Genomic DNA, 17,051 nt, shown 5'->3' on the forward strand with positions numbered 1-17,051 from the left:
ACTAACTGAACAGTTATTTCCCATGTGGCCCCCCTTATAGTCGCTCACTAACTCAGAGTTAGAGAGCTGAAAAGCAGGAAGTAGTGTTCTGGCTATTATGTTACACATGCAGTCACTCCAGCCTTTATACATTACATTTTTGGCTAACTAACTATTAGAAACATTATTTATTTTGCACAGCCTATCTATTTACCCAGCAGTTCTTCTTCTTTTAATTTGACGTGCTCAGAGTGAGCACGTGGTGGGGGGTTTTGGCAGGCAAGAACGCTTATGTGCGTAGGGTCCTCTGAAAAGTTTTTCTGGTGGGGAAGGCAGAGAACTCTTTTAACCCCCTACAATTATAACAAACTATGCTTATGGTGTGCTGAGCTTTATATAATTTAGTGATGCTGCTGAATGTATATTCATTAATGGTATTCGCATCAAAATAAGTTATTTGCACAGCATCGCTCAATTGTTCATGCCTCCTGTTCTGAATTGAGCGCAGCTGCACCTACTGAAGCAGAGGAATCCTGGAGCTCCCATCAACTCCGCAGCATGTATGAATAGGTGCAGTACTCCTCTGTCAGAAGAACTGGGCATGCATCTCACTCTCATGCTGAACTCCACAAATGACACCAACAGGAAAACTTTCAGCACAGTTGAGTCTGATTTATGGTGAAGTGCAAGTGCAATTCCTTAAAAAGGATCTTAATGAGCTGTAGAGAATACAGAGATGTCTGTGCAACTAAACTGGTTAGAGGGATGGAAGATTTAAATTATGAGGGTAGGCGGTTAAGGTTGAGGTTGTTTTCTCTGGAAAAAAGGTGCTTGAGGGGACATGATTACTATTTATAAGTATATTAGAGGACATTATAGACAAATACTAGGAGATCTACTCAGGATTTATGACTGCTCAGTATATTCTGGACCCCTACAGTTGAGTCCTTCTTGTCAGTGCAACATAGAAAAAGCTTTGTTTGTTATTTACTTAAGTTATAGCTAAAATGGGATTGGGACTCTTTACTTAAACCCTAAGCTCCAAGGCAATGTATGGAATAACCTACAGCAGCCCCATTGTATTGAGGCATACTGTAGCTGTCTGCAGGCAGGGACCACTCACACTATTGCTGGTGGCAGAGAGTAAGAGAACACCCAAGGAGAGTGGCAGGAGAAATGTCAAACAAAAAAAAAGCAATTTAGGAGGGCTAGTCAGGTCATAGACAGAAATCAGAGACACACATTACCAGGGATTTGGCTGAGAACAGAATGACAAAACAGGGACAGAGCTGGGTCATACACGGAGGGACAGAGCTGGGTCATACATGGAGGGACAGATTAGGGGGCAGATTCACTAACTTCGAGTGAAGGATTCGAATGAAAAAAATTCAAATTTTGAAGTATTTTTTGGGTACTTCGACCATCGAATTGGTTAAATTCGTTCGAATTCGAACGAAATCGAACGATTCGAAGTAAAAATCGTTCGACTATTCGACCATTCGATAGTCGAAGTACTTTCCCTTTAAAAAAAACTTCGACCCCCTACTTCGGCAGATAAAACCTACCGAAGTCAATGTTAGCCTATGGGGAAGGTCCCCATAGGCTTGCTAACCTTTTTTTGATCGAAGGATTTTCCTTCGATCGTTGGATTAAAATCGTTCGAATCGTTCGATTCGAAGGATTTAATCGTTCGATCGAACGAAAAATCCTTCGATCGATCGCAGGATTAGCGCTAAATCCTTCGACTTCGATATTCGAAGTCGAAGGATTTCAATTCGAGGGTCGAATTTCGAAGTATTTTTAACTTCGAAATTCGACCCTTAGTGAATCTGCCCCTTAATGTAGCACTAAAGGGATAAGATTAAGGCCAATTTTCTTCAGCATTACTGCATTACAGGAACACCCAGACTAACTCAAGCTTAATTCCAGTAACACCCTCATTGTAAACTACAGAATCTGTTTGCTCAGTTACACATCAACAGTATAACCATTTTTCATATTAAAAAGTAGCTTTTATTAAAATAAATATTAAAGGGAACCCGTCACCCCAAACAATTATTCAAAATCCTATTTTATCACATTAGTCAAGCAAAATTAACTTTAATTACACTATATAAATTATTTGAATCTTGTTTCCTTCAGTCTGGGATTTCAAAATTATAGCAAGCAGGCAGCAGCCATTTTGTGCACACTGATATTAAGGCAAGTCTTGTATCATCTCAGAATCTTGTTTGTGCACCAGAATGGGGGACCTGATGTCCATCCCCATGCCCTGGCTACACAATTAAATGGTAAAGAGAACGGGGGAATGTGGGGAGAGCAGTGACATGTAGGAAGTGCTGAATGGAAAGTGAAAGTAATTGTCTGCCCGCCTCTATTCCCATGGCATAGAGGAGTGGCAGACAATATTTGATTGACAGCTGAGATTTTTAAATGAGCTTACAACAGCTACGAATGCTTTAATAAAAAATAGAAATTGGATTTCATGTTTAATTTTAAAAGGACTTTTATTATACAGATTTTTGTGTCTGGGTGACAGGTCCACTTTAAATTCAGTAACCAAAGAACCTTACACTTTACTCATTTTGTGGCATCTCACCACTTTATCAGAAGCTTTTGCTTTATTTATGCAAATATAGCTGTAACTTTTATAAAAGATGGAACATTATCGGGTATGTAGCAATGTCCTTGTTCTTACCCAACTTGACCTTGGCCAGCTGCAACACTTGGTAGAGCATTTCTTACATGAGATTCATTATGTCAGGAAGTGCCTTGCTGTACTGGTGGAGGAAGGGTTTAACCACACTGAATTACACACTCAGGACTGATCTCTCAACCAACTTTGGCACCAGTGGTTCTTGAAACAAATACAGTAGATATCGCTTTGTTTGATGGATGTTACACAGTCGCATTGATGCTATATCCAGCTTAACTCTGGCAAAACTCTAAAATATCTCACTGAGAAAAAATCCTATAGGTACAGTCCTATCCATCCACTGTATTTGCTGACTTCAAAGCAAAGGGATCCTCTAGTCTAGATTACAAATTGCTTTATGGGATACTGGGTCTACTTATCAAAGTAGGGGTTGCTATTATCTCAATACCAAACGTATTGTTTATCTCCTGGAATATAAACATTGTAAGAAACAATAGGTGGGCCGCTCCATGCATTGTTGAAAGGCAAGAATAAGGGAGCATAATAGAGCTACTGAGAACAAGGATAGATCCCCAGTAGGTAAACGTTTTGTATTATGTTGCCCATATGGCATTGAGGGCCTGAGTGTAAAAGTTATAGAACATGTTAGGATACCCCTTAGAAGGGGTGATGTTATGTGTCCTTTGAACTTGAGGGAGGCTTTTTGGATCCTAAAGTTAGATACAAGGGTACCTATACAACATATGATATTGCTTACTTGGTTTATTTTTTAATTATAAACCTTTGGTGGTTCCAAACATAAACAGATTCTCAGTTTCCCCATATACCATTTTTGATACTTCTTTAACTGTATATTGTGGTTCAATTTATGTTAAGGGTATAATAATAAGATAAAATCCCCAATATATAACTCGCTTTAATATATAGTTGTGGGTATTAAACATATGGGTGTTCAATATTAACAATTCCTCTTTGTTTTGTTTTTATGATTACTACACATTATTAATTGATAATAAATAGTTTTTTTATGTAATATTATTTATGAGATGTTGTTTATTTAAGGAATCTGTATTACAATGTTGTTAGCCTAGGATTAAGGAGGTTACTCTTGAAATGCATCAGGTGTGTTTGCGTAGCAGCCTGTTGCAATAAACTATTTTGATGCAGAGTGCTGCCTAATTTGTGTTTTGGGCATTGTATTACAGCTAGGATGCTGGAGGCAGAGCACCAGGGGTCTGTACTACGGGGATAATGGAGCGGTCTATTGTTTCTACCATACACATAAGTAGCCTCAGCTGCATTTTAGTTCCGCATCTTTCTGATGCAACATTAAGGGGGTTATTTCCTAAACTCCGAATGCAGAAAATAGGAAAAATTTGTGTTTTTTTTTTGTATAAAATCAGAAGTTTAAGAAAACACACATTTTTCGGAATTTATTATAGGCAGAGGATGGAAAAAGTCTGAATCCGAAAATCTCAGACCTCCTGAGGTTGCATATAAGTCAATGGGAGAAGTCCCAAGGATTTTTTGATCTGCACTGCATTCCATGCAATAACCCGAATATTTCGGGGGTTTTCAGGCAAAAATCAGAAACAATCTGAGTTTTCGGGAGAGAAAAATCCTGAAAATTTGGATTTTTTCCTGCAAACAAAATTTTTAATAAATAAGCTGAAAAAAACCAGTGCGGATTTGAGATAAAAGGGCCTCTAAGCCACCAAATCTTGCCTTTCTTTGCAGTGTTTTCAGATACTAGTGTCCCATGGTGCAGATCAACAGCTTCAATAGCAACAATTTACCATGCTTTAGGCACACTTCTTAGCTGTGTTACTTTAATTTAAAAGGTGCAACTTTGTAACGGGCATTGGTTGATGGTGCCGAGGACACCACTTGACGGGAGGGATCTCTAAGTGGATGAAGGGGTTGGCACGGGGTATTTAATCCTCTAAACTGACCAAGCATGCCCGGATCGCTACCCTAAGAGAAAGGTCTCAAAGGGAAAGCTAGTGGAAGGGGTTGGCACGTGAAGTGGGATCCTCTAATGGTTGTGGATTGTGTCTATTATTAGGACACTTCATATTTGCTATACGCTGTATGCGGGGGGTAGTATGTATCTACCACGCAACTAATTTGTACTGACCGAAAGCACCAACTCATTTTTGCCCTGGTCAATCAGTACTCTGTGGTTAGCCCATTTTTTAAGTGTGGACACTGGACATTAATATTAATACCAATTTTAACATATTTTTCATAATTAAAGTTACGTTTTATTTCTTCTCTTTACACATTAGAAATTTGGATGCTGTGAATGGGATGGTGCAGTTATATGGGTCAGTTCTTTTTCTTCGTAATTTTTTGATTCATTATACATTATCTGACTCTGCACACCATTTTTCCTATAATTGATGGTTGGTGCTCCACATTATCTAATTTTTGGAAGTATAAGATTAACAATGTTTATGGGAATTTTTGGCACCAAGGCGGTTTGTGAACTAAATTGCTTCTCTACTGAGACATAAAAATCTCAGGGACTCGGGAACCCCCCCCCCCATATAACCTGCACCTTGAATTCCCTGGATTTACAGATGTAACAAAACTAGAGAAGACAGGCAGAAGAGGTATATGCGTGGCTTTCCACAAAATGAGTCAGGTGTAGTTTGTATGTGCGCTCTATGATTTTAAAAGTTATTGAATAAAGAGATATTTTTAACTGCCCCACTGGTGCTCCATGTAACAAGAATTTTCATTGAGTTGGTTATGCATTCCGGGGATGGATACATGTATCGCAGCAGATGGGGTGAGCATGGCTCCCTATATTACAGAGTTGTTTCTTTAATCAGAAAACATTCGAGTAATGACTTCATTTGAGGTACAAAAAACCTCACAAACCTCTAAAACTCGACCTTTGATAAATAACCCCCTAAGGGCAGAATCAGATTCGGGGAGATTAGTCGCCCAGCGACAAATATCCTCTTCTCCTGGGCGACTGATCTCCCCCACCTGCCTTCCTCTGCTTTCCTGCTGGCTAGAATGTAAATCACCGGCGGGATGGCACTTGGACCGCTTCGTTTTCTGAAGTTGCCCGAAGTTTCCTCGTGAGGCGACTTCGGAAAACGAATCGCTCCGAAGGCATTTCAGGGAGATTAGTCGCCCCAAAGAAGAGGAGATTTGTCGCCGGGCAACTAATCTCCCAGAATCTGACTGTGTGTCTTGCCAAGTGTCAAGTTAATTATATGACTGCATACATAATATCCTGATTTAAATAACATCCCATTTGGTTCTCTCTTTCAGAGTTATTCTCCAGGCCAGAAATAAAAGTGAATCCCCTGGCAGAAGGCAGTAACATGACCATAACCTGTGATACAGCCCTTCATCCATTCACGCAACTGCAATTTGCCTTTTATAAAAATGGGAATATTGTGCAGGAATTTGATATATTTAATAGTTACCAGGTTTATTCAATTGGACCTGAGGACCTGGGAGATTATTTCTGTGCTGTCAGAACTCCTACTGGTACTGGGTTGACACTCAGCAAAGAGACCCAAATCCAGATACAAGGTAAGTGTGAAATGAGTAAATATTACTTACCAGGAACCTATAAAGAGGCAAAAAAATTTTTTCATCCTTCAAGTTAATGTCTTTGTGATGCAAGACAGATCTTTATTTGCTTTAGTAGCCATGGAATGACACTGCCTGGCAGAACCAGATTTACATAGCCCCTATGCCCCTAGGCCCGATGCCGTTCATCGCCCCCATCCCCTCCCCTTCCTTTGTGCACATGTACACATTTTCAGCATGGGGTCCGGAGTACTGGGGATTGGTGCACAGGACATTTTAAAAAGTATTGTATCTCCTGTGAATTCCCAGTGCTTCTGAACCAATACAGGTGTGGTTGGGCGGCATGCCGCCCCCCAAAATTCTGCGACCCTAGGGCCGGGCATTTGTGGCTTTACCACAAATCTGGACCTGCTGCCTGGAATTAGACAACTTGTTATCTACAAAACTGACCAGATTTCCCAGGTCTCCTGAAGGATGTTTTTTAGTACTCACTTACTGTTTCTTGCCTTGCATTATAGAGCATCTACTTTCTAAAAACCGCACATGACTTGTATCAACCACACACAGTGGCTTAAAGTCTAAGATTCAAACTCTAGACTGCAGTTAATATATCATTTAATAAAAGTAACCGGCTAAAGAACAAATTGTGGATCTGGTATAACAAAATTTGATGAACATTCTGTTGTTTTCTTATTAAATACATTGGTTGCCCATGAGCTCCACTGCCTTATCCATATGATATCATCATTTTATCACAGTCTGGCCCCAAACACAGTATGTGGGAATGAGTTGAACAGCTGCTAAGGAAGGATAAACTTTTGGGCAAAATAAGATTGTCATTAACTAAACACAGTAATGTTTCCATATCTGAAAAGCAGTTCTACTTTCTTTTAAGACTAAAATGATCTGAATAACCAAGGAAAATACCTTCCTGTACATTGCCCAGTTTGTGTCCATTCATACTGTGATGGAAACAGTGTATTTCCACTTCTCTCCAATCCAGGTAGAAATTACACAGTGCAGAATACACTGAGACTGATGGTGTCGGCCTTCATATTCCTTCTGGCTTCATGTCTTGTCTTCCACCACTTGAAGATCCACCGGCAGATGGAAAAAGAAAGGAAAAGAAGGAAAGCTACCAAAGCAGTTTATTGTCAATAGATTAGCCACAATAGTGCAAGTTATAGCGCTATATTTATTATGCAGAATGCTTTACGATACCTGAGTAAACAGCTTTAGAAGCGCTCTCTGTTTGTTTATGATAGAAGCTGCCATATTAGCTTGGTGTGACGTCACTTCCTGCCTGAGTCTCTCCCTGTTCTTTCATACTATAGCTCTAGGCTCAGATTACAGCAGGGAGGTAAGGAGGGATGGGGAGAGAGGAGCAAACTGAGCATGCTCAAGCCCCGAAAACAGGAAGTCTGATACAGAAGCCCATGTGTACACAATAGAAGGAAATGTTTCTTTTGACAGAGGACTCAGAGCAGCATTACATTTTTAGGGTTTACTGGTGTATTTATATAGACCTTTCTGATAAAGCTTACTTAGTTTTAGCCTTTCCTTCTCCTTTACGTCTGTAGAGACAACAGAAAATGCCTCTTTCCAACTTTGTGATTTGTAACTGAACTCATAAAAAGTGACTTTATTTTAATCTATTGTAATATGCTATCATATTTATAACAGGCAATGTCACAAGACACATCTAAAGCATCATGATATGTCCTAAATAATGTTACTGCCTCATCTCTCTAGGGTACATAGAAAATAATGTGAACTTACGGATAATTAGTTAATTACATTTTAGTTAAAGGGGACCTGTCACCCTAAAAAAGTATTCCAAATCCTGTTTTAAGATGTTATTCATGCAAAATAAACTTCAGTTATACCATATCCATGATTTCAATTTTATTTCTTTTAATCTTGTAATTCACAATCATATCAAGCAGGCAGCAGCCATTTTGTGGACACTGTTATTAAGGTAAGTTAAAATCTTGCCAAAATCGACACCATAATGGGGCGCCTGGCTACAAAATTAAATGTTGGAGACAGAGGGGAATGTAAGGAGAGCAGTGACATCTAGGAATTGTAGAATGGAAAGTGAAAGTAATTGTCTGCCCGGCCTCTATGCCTAAGGCATATAGGAGGGGCAGGCAATATATGATTGACAGCTGAAAGTTTTAAATGAGTTTATAACCAGTATGGTTGTTTTAAAAGGACTTTTATTATACAAATTTTCATGAGTGGGTGACAGGTCCCCTTTAAAGAGTACTTAAAGAAACGGTAACACTAAAAACATTTTAGTAGAAAATCTACTCTACCCTGCACTAATAAGTCGATGGGGCGACATTCACTCTGCAAGATCCATCATGTGGCACTCAACATCCTCTCCTTGCCTGGACTCTGCTCAAACCAGACTCAATTGTTACAGTTGTACAGAGAATTTTTCATCGACGTTGTTTCTTGCGTCAGACTGATTTATTGCTGTAGCGCCGCAGGTCAGCGCAGTGTTTGCTGCTTTTACAAAAATAAATTACAGAAGTAGAAACACTGCCCACACGCACCCTCTTCCAGTACCTAAATTAAATGAAGACAGAGATATATTACAATGCAGCTGAAAAAAATCCTTCGTACAGCAGTGACAATGAACTTCCAGTTGTGGCAGAAGTTGTCTAGGAGGAGATTTTGAGTGCTTGGTAGCTCAGTTATATTGAGGTATTTTTAATAAAGCATTTATAATAGTAAACTTTGTGCAGGCAACAGTTTTTATTAGTGCAGGGGAGAATGGATTTGTGACTTAATATGTTTTATTGTCACAGTTCCTTTAAGGGTGAAAGCAAGAGATACATAAATAAAATTCAACTTTTGGTTCATTCAGAAGAAAATAAAAATCTCATCTGAAAGTTAATCTTCTTTTCCTCATTCATTCTTCCACTGTATAGAGCACTGGTAAGGCCCCATCTAGAATATGCCGTACAGTTTTGGTCTCCATCACTCAAACAGGACATTATTGTATTAGAGAGGGTACAGAGAAGGACAACTAAGCTGGTAAAGGGAAAATCTTAGCTATGAGGAAAGACTGGCCAAATTGGGGATGTTCACGCTGGAGAAGAGGCGCTTAAGGGAAGATATGATAACTATGTATAAATATATAAGGGGATCATATAATAATCTCTCTAATGATTTATTTACCAGTAGGTCTTTCCAGCTGACACAAGGTCACCCATTCCGATTAGAAGAAAAGAGGTTCCAGCTAAATATTGGGAAGGGGTTTGTTACAGTGAGAGCTGTGAAGATGTGGAATTGTCTCCCTGAATCAGGGGTACAGGCTGATACATTAGATAGGTATAAGAAGGGGTTGGATGGTGTTTAGCAAGTGAGGGAATACAGGGATATGGGAGATAGCTCATAGTACAAGTTGATCAAGGGACTGGTCCCATTGCCATTTTGGAGTCAGGAAGGAATTTTTCCCCCTCTGAGGCAAATTGGAGAGGCTTCAGATGGCGTATTTTGCCTTCCTCTGGATCAACTGGCAGTTAGGCAGGTTAAAGTTTTAATCAAAAGGTTGAACTTGATGGACGTGTGCATTTTTCAACTTAACTTACTATGTATATCTTTCAACTCCATGGATCAGTATTGTACTAAAACTATTAATAATAATAAAATAGCATCTGACAATGAAGCTATCACATGCATCTGCCTGTACGACTGATTCAGGTAGAGAATCCTTTGACGGAATCTCCTTTCTTCTAATTGAAATTGGATGCCTCTGTGTCTGTTGGAAGGACCTACTGGTAAATTAAGTATAAGAAATGTGCCCCCCACCTGCCGTCAGTGCTGTAATAGTGATTGGGCTTTTTTTTTTTTTTGCACTTTACACAGTGTGGTCTGCATTATAAATAAACCATTGGGAATCTTTCTCCAGATTCAAACTTCCATTAATCTTAAATCTGCCTTGGTTTTGTTTTTTGCAGTAGACAAAGATGACATGTTTTGCAATGTTTGAATTTTGTTTATGCAGCAACTTTCCGCATGTTTATTCAGCAAGGAACATCTAACTGAACATGCCAAACATCAGGGTGTAATCCTGCTGTATAAAAGCGATAGAGAGAGACATTGCAGAACAGGTACTGGAGAGAAACTACTGCAGCACAAGGGCCACTTCTCTCCAGTTGTAAAGTCACAGACAAATACAATACAACATATCTGAGGGTACACTGTTGTTGGGTTCCATAAAAACAAATAAATGAGATTCACAGCGGGTTATGTGCAGTTTACCCAAATCTAGTAGCTCACTGCAATCAACATGTAATGTGTTCTAAATAGGACCACATTACTACATATAGGTATGGGATCTGTTATCTGGAAGCCTGTTATCCAGAAAGCTCATCTCCCATAGACTCCATTTTATCCAAATAACCCACATTTTTAAAAATGATTTCCTTTTTCTGTGTAATAATAAAGCAGTAGCTTGTACTTGATCCCAACTAAGATATAATTAATCCTTATTGGAAGCAAAACCAGCCTATTGGGTTTGTTTAATGTTTATATGATTTTCTAGTAGACTCAAGGTATGAAGATCCAAATCATGGAAAGATCTGTTTCCCCAGATACCAGGCTTTCTGGATGACAGGTGTGTGTATATAGTCAATGCAGAAATAAAATATATCCTACAATCCACTGTATATCCATTTTATTTTCATTTGTGACAGCTATAATTGTTTGATAAACACTTCCCCCAAAATAGGGGCAGTTTTGTATCAGGGATTCCCTGCTCATTGCAAGGGAAATTGGTGGGCTGGAGCCAAATTGAGGCAGCCTTCAAATTACCATTTTTGTCCGATGTTGAACCGAGAGTACAAAAATGTTGAAATGAGAAGCAAATGTGCCTTTATATTAAATGACCCCTACTATGCATAATATGAGTTATTGTACTTGTATTGTTCCCAGTGGTATAAGAGCAAGAACTGCTGGCTGGCTCATTGTAATGCAATATATTGGGCTGACCTACTATGTGGCAACAACATGTTTTGGTGAATCTAGTGTGGGGCCTGACATACTCTCAGTTACCTAAATACACAAAAGGTGTGTGCAGGAGTACTCTAAGGCTAAGTACAATGGAAGTGCAACTGGTCTGGCCAAAGTAGCTACAAACATACAAAAGGCAAGAAATTGATCAATGCACATTCCCCAGACTCCTCTTTCACTAGTATTTGGTATGTATGAAGGTGGGTATACAATCAAAATCAGAGGGTTTCAGTTACATTTACCACCATTTAATGTGTTGGTGCCAAATTTTGTAATAAATGGCCAAATTAACCACTGTGACAGAGCAAAGGGGACTTGTAGTTGGACACTTGAAGTAAAAATAAACTGGAGGGCCACAGGATCTTGCTGATGAACATAGGAACAGCTTTATTCAGCACTAGCACAGCTTCTCCAATATGGGGGGTGTTGCATAAATCCAGAGGTTATTATTAATAAAACAGAACAAGGATTTTCAGGCCACGCAGCCCCCCCCCCCCATTGCCAATCTTCCTGTCTATTCTCTGCAGGTCAAATGATCAGTAATTCATAGACTATGTACACAGATGCCCTGTATATGGTAACAGAACCTATCTAGTCCTAGTTCCCAATTCACTGGACCACTGTTGGCTCTTTACTTACACCTCATTGGAACCTTAGGTGCACAACTACTGTAGCTAGCCTATCATTAATTTATCACCATCTACAGTGAGATCCAAGGGACTGAGCTCTTACTAGTTAAAGGGATCCTGTCATCGGAAAACATGTTTTTTTCAAAACGCATCAGTTAATAGTGCTACTCCAGCAGAATTCTGCACTGAAATCCATTTCTCAAAAGAGCAAACAGATTTTTTTTATATTCAATTTTGAAATCTGACATGGGGCTAGACATTTTGTCAGTTTCCCAGCTGCCCCTGGTCATGTGACTTGTGCCTGCACTTTAGGAGAGAAATGCTTTCTGGCAGGCTGCTCTTTTTCCTTCTCAATGTAACTGAATGTGTCTCAGTGGGACATGGGTTTTTACTATTGAGTGTTGTTCTTAGATCTACCAGGCAGCTGTTATCTTGTGTTAGGGAGCTGTTACCTGGTTACCTTCCCATTGTTCTTTTGTTAGGCTGCTGGGGGGGGGAAGGGAGGGGGTGATATCACTCCAACTTGCAGTACAGCAGTAAAGAGTGATTGAAGTTTATCAGAGCACAAGTCCCATGACTTGGGGTAGCTGGGAAATTGACAATATGTCTAGCCCCATGTCAGATTTCAAAATTGAATATAAAAAAAATCTGTTTGCTCTTTTGAGAAATGGATTTCAGTGCAGAATTCTGCTGGAGCAGCACTATTAACTGATTCATTTTGAAAAAAATGTTTTTTCCCATGACAGTATCCCTTTAACCTTACTGTTTGGCTGAGATAGTAAACCACATACTATCTGGCTTCATTCACACTTGTCTTCTCACATCACTCAAAGAGAGGGTGAGCCACTACTCTCTCCTTAATATAAACAAGAAAGTGAATTCCTCTTTAAAGTGTCACAGAGATAAACTTGCTCTAGAACCTCTTCAAAGGGTGTTCCCTGCTGAGCAGCACCAGTGATTGGAATAATTATTTACAGATATATACATATAAACAGTTTCAGCCCCATACAACTAGTGAGGGTTGAATCTGACCCGTTTCTCTTCGCCAAAAATGTGCTGAAATGCATTGAAGTCTATAGACTCCATTTTATCCCAATAATCCACATTTTTAAAAAATATTTTTTTCCTAAAAGAGTTTCTTGTACTTGATCCAAACTAAGATATAATTAATCTGTATTGGAAGCAAAACCAGCCTATTGGGTTTATTTAATGTTTACATTATTTTCAAGTAGACTTAAAGGACCAGTAACATCAAAAAATGAAATTGTTTTAAAGTAATAAAATTATAATGCAGTGTTGCCCTGCACTAGTAAAACTGCTGTGTTTGCTTCAGAAACACTACTATTGTTTATATAAATAAGCTGCTGTGTAGCCATGGGGGCAGCCATTCAAAGGAGAAAAGGCTCAGGTTACACAGCAGATAGAAGATAAGCTCTGTAGAACATAATGTTATCTGTTATCCACTATTTATCCTGTGCCATTTAGTCATTTTTCAATTTCCGCCATTGCTACTCAGCAGCTTATATATATAAACTATAGTAGTGTTTCTGAAGCAAACAGATCAGTTTTACCAGTGCAGGGCAATACTACATGATATTTTCATTACTTTAAAACACTTTTAGTTTTTGGTGTTACTGTTCCTTTAAGGTATGAAGATCCAAATTACAGAAAGATCCTTTATCTGGAAACCCACAGGTCCTCAGCATTCTGGATAACAGGTCCCATACCTGTAATAATGCATGATGGAGGCATTCCTCTTACCTTATTTTTTAGTCTTTCTGCTTGTACACTCCACCCTTATTGGTCAGAGGGCTGCTAATCAAATTGTTTAGATCCTGCATACACAGTATCGTATTTTCCCTTTTTCAGGCACAGGATGTATTTTAGTACTTTCAGACTACTGCCATGAGTTATTAAATCGCTTTATAAAGATGTAGGGTAAAGAACAAATTATGAACCCCTTGTAACAGAATTTGATGAACATGTTATTCTCTTTTCTTAGCAAATATACTGGGCTGACCATGAGCTCCACAGAATTATTTGTCTGACATCATAATTGTGTCACAGTCTGGCCCCAAACATATAATATAGTATAATATAGTGGCTAACTGACCCATTTCAGGGAAAGAGTTGGACTCTTAAACTTACATTTTTTAAGACTAAAATTATTTAAATAACTAAGGAAAACGCTAAGGAAACTAAGGAAAACGTAACAGTGTATTTGCTCTTCTCACCAATCCAGGTAGAAATTACACAGTACAGAATACAGTGAGACTGACGATGTCGGCCTTCATATTCCTTCTGGCTTCATGTCTTGTCTTCCACCACTTGAAGACCCACCAGCAGATGGAATCAAAGTCTCGTAAATAAAAACAATGGACATTGTTCTGATATAGAGTATAGCCCAGCACTGAGAAGATCATGGCACATTTGTTTCATGGTTAATGCTATGAGATTGCACATTTGGAAAGAGGCCGATGATCAGGCAACTTCATGGAAATGGGAAGTTGTGCCCACCACAAAAATCTTATTAATAAAGTGGGTTGCCATGAGGATGTGGCTATGTCAACAAAAAAACAGATAATGTTCCTTTACACACCCATACCAATAAAAGTAAAGAATATTTATAAGTATAATATGACCTACTGCACTTACATTGGCCTCAGTGGAATGTCGATTAGTCGTGTAGAGGCAGCGCACTCCTCAGTTTCCGGATAAATTGCTCGTCTCCAGACCAGAATGTAAAATAATATACTTTATTTAAACAACATATTAATCATACTCAGCGTCTGAGGTCTGACGCATTTCGTGATAGAACACTTCCTCAGAGACGCTTACTTCCCTTTATGACACAATGCATTTAAATCCCCCCCACATCTGATTAACAAGGTTCAAAAATTAGTTTTAAAAACGTCAGATATTGAACTTGAAAAAGCAATGAATAAAAACAATTCCATATATCTATTTTATGATTAACAGTAGATATATTTAATATGTCAAGTGAAAAAGGGGTATTTCTGACAGATAAATCACATTTTAATTTGTCATTTAAAAGTTAAACTTAATTCAATATTGTTGTCACTAGCTGGAGACTTGTAATACCTTATAGCTACATTGTTTTGTTTCAAATTGTGAAAATAGCAATTATCTTCGGTACACTTAAAAAATTACTTTTTTATCGGTCATGTAACAATGTTATCTTTTTATCTTTTTATCAGTGGAATGTCAGCTGAAAAAGTCTACCAGTTCACCTTCTACTTTCCAATCCACCAATTTTGGAGCCCCAAATAAATACTGATGTTGGGATGAATCCACCACCATGTCAGATTGGGGACCCTTTGGCCCACTAGAGAACCTGCACTCAAGTACCTGCTTCCTCCACTCACTGGGCTGACTGCTAATATCAGCCTCCCTATCCACCTTGTCAGCACCTCTGTGCTGGTGACATTCACTGCCCCCTTCCACATGTGTAAATCTTCCTGGGGTCTGTGGTGGTACCATTCTTTTTTTTTATTCTTCACATAAGAAGTTAACGGCCCACTGAAACAGCAATCCAGGGTACAGGCAAAACAATGAACGTGTCAGCCAGTGTTGGAGATAGTAAAGTAAAGTGCAATAAGTTATTATCTAAGTCAGGGGTCCCCAACCTTTTTTACCCGTGAACCACATTTAAATGTAAAAAGAGTTGAGGAGCAACACAAGCATGAAAAAAGTTACTGGAGATGCCAAATAAGGTCTTTGATTGGCCGTTTGATAGTCCCTATGTGGACTGGCAGCCTACAGGAGGCTCTTTATGGCAGTACACCTGGTTGTTATGCAACAAAACTTGCCTCCAAGCCTGGAATTAAAAAATGAGGCCACTGGGAGCAAGATCCATGGGGTTGGGGAGCAACATGAAGAGCCACCGGCAGATGGAATCAAAGTCTGTAGAAACAACAGGCTATTTTATTTTTATATCTTTCTGCTTTGTAAATGCACTCACAGAATATTACTTTCTATTAAATGCTTTCATATTTGTAACTAGTGATGTCATAAGCCACCTGATCTAATGTGTTCCCATCAAGTTTGCTGCAGAGATGCCTGTGATAACCCCAGTGTAATAACAGTAACTACTGTATGTGTAATTGTTACTGCTAATATTATTCATTGAATCTTCTGTGGTACTGTACCTACAATTGCTGTTTTTCCTGTTAGTAAAATCTTCCCAGAAGGTTCATCTTTGAATGAAAAGGTCAGCTTTGTATCCAGGCATCTGCTGTACAGAGTTTTTGGCGACCACAAGTCCTTCAGTTGAGTCAGAATGAAGAGCTTGATATTTTGAGTGCTAACTTGTTCCAATGGAGCCTTGTTTGTTTCCCTGCCTGGCAACGCATCTCGAGAGTCAGACCACCAAGATATTATGTCTATGTTGGGTGATTTCTATGTATTTCTGGGATTATGCAAAATCCACACAAATATGAGGACTTTACACAGTTTCACCATTTTTCTTCTCCCCACAGACAGACAAACAAAAAAGCAAAACATACATTGTTTTATGCTTCGGTCTTTACTTTGCAGTTGTCACTGTTTTTTATTTCTCCTGATGCTACTACAGCTCCTTTTATAGAAAATGTATTATCACTAACACTTACTATAGCTACACTCACTTGTTCTCCTACCATGGTTTGGATTGCGTTGATGCCTACACCACCTCAAGGTATGGATACACATTAAAACCCCAACTCTTTCTGCTGCTCCATCTGACACAGACGTCGACCTGAAGGATCTAACACCACAATAACTTAACCCACTGAAATACCATACCTAGGTAATACTAGACTAGGTAGGTTCCTAGCCATCTACTCATTTGGAGCATGTTACAATGGAGCCAAATATCTAATATTAATGTTCCTTTTACTACAAATGTGCTTCAACATCCAATCTAGTTAACCAGAACCAAATCCACTCAAATTAAATATATAAAATAATGCCGTTAGAGTTCATGGGAGTAATTCATACTGTAAGTGGCTACATCTGGTATTTCTCATTATCAGTGCCAAGCAGGTATACCGCTGATCCCAGATTTACTAAGTGGCGAAGTGACTGTCAATAGAAATCCCATCCGCAGCGACATTGCCAGTTTACTAACAGGCAGAGAGGACAACTCTCTAGCGAAAGAGACCGTCACTAGCATAGTTTTGCGCCAGGCAAACATTACATCGCAAATT

The sequence above is a fragment of the Xenopus laevis genome, chromosome 8L, assembly GCF_017654675.1.
Source record: "Xenopus laevis strain J_2021 chromosome 8L, Xenopus_laevis_v10.1, whole genome shotgun sequence".
NCBI lineage: Eukaryota > Metazoa > Chordata > Amphibia > Anura > Pipidae > Xenopus > Xenopus laevis.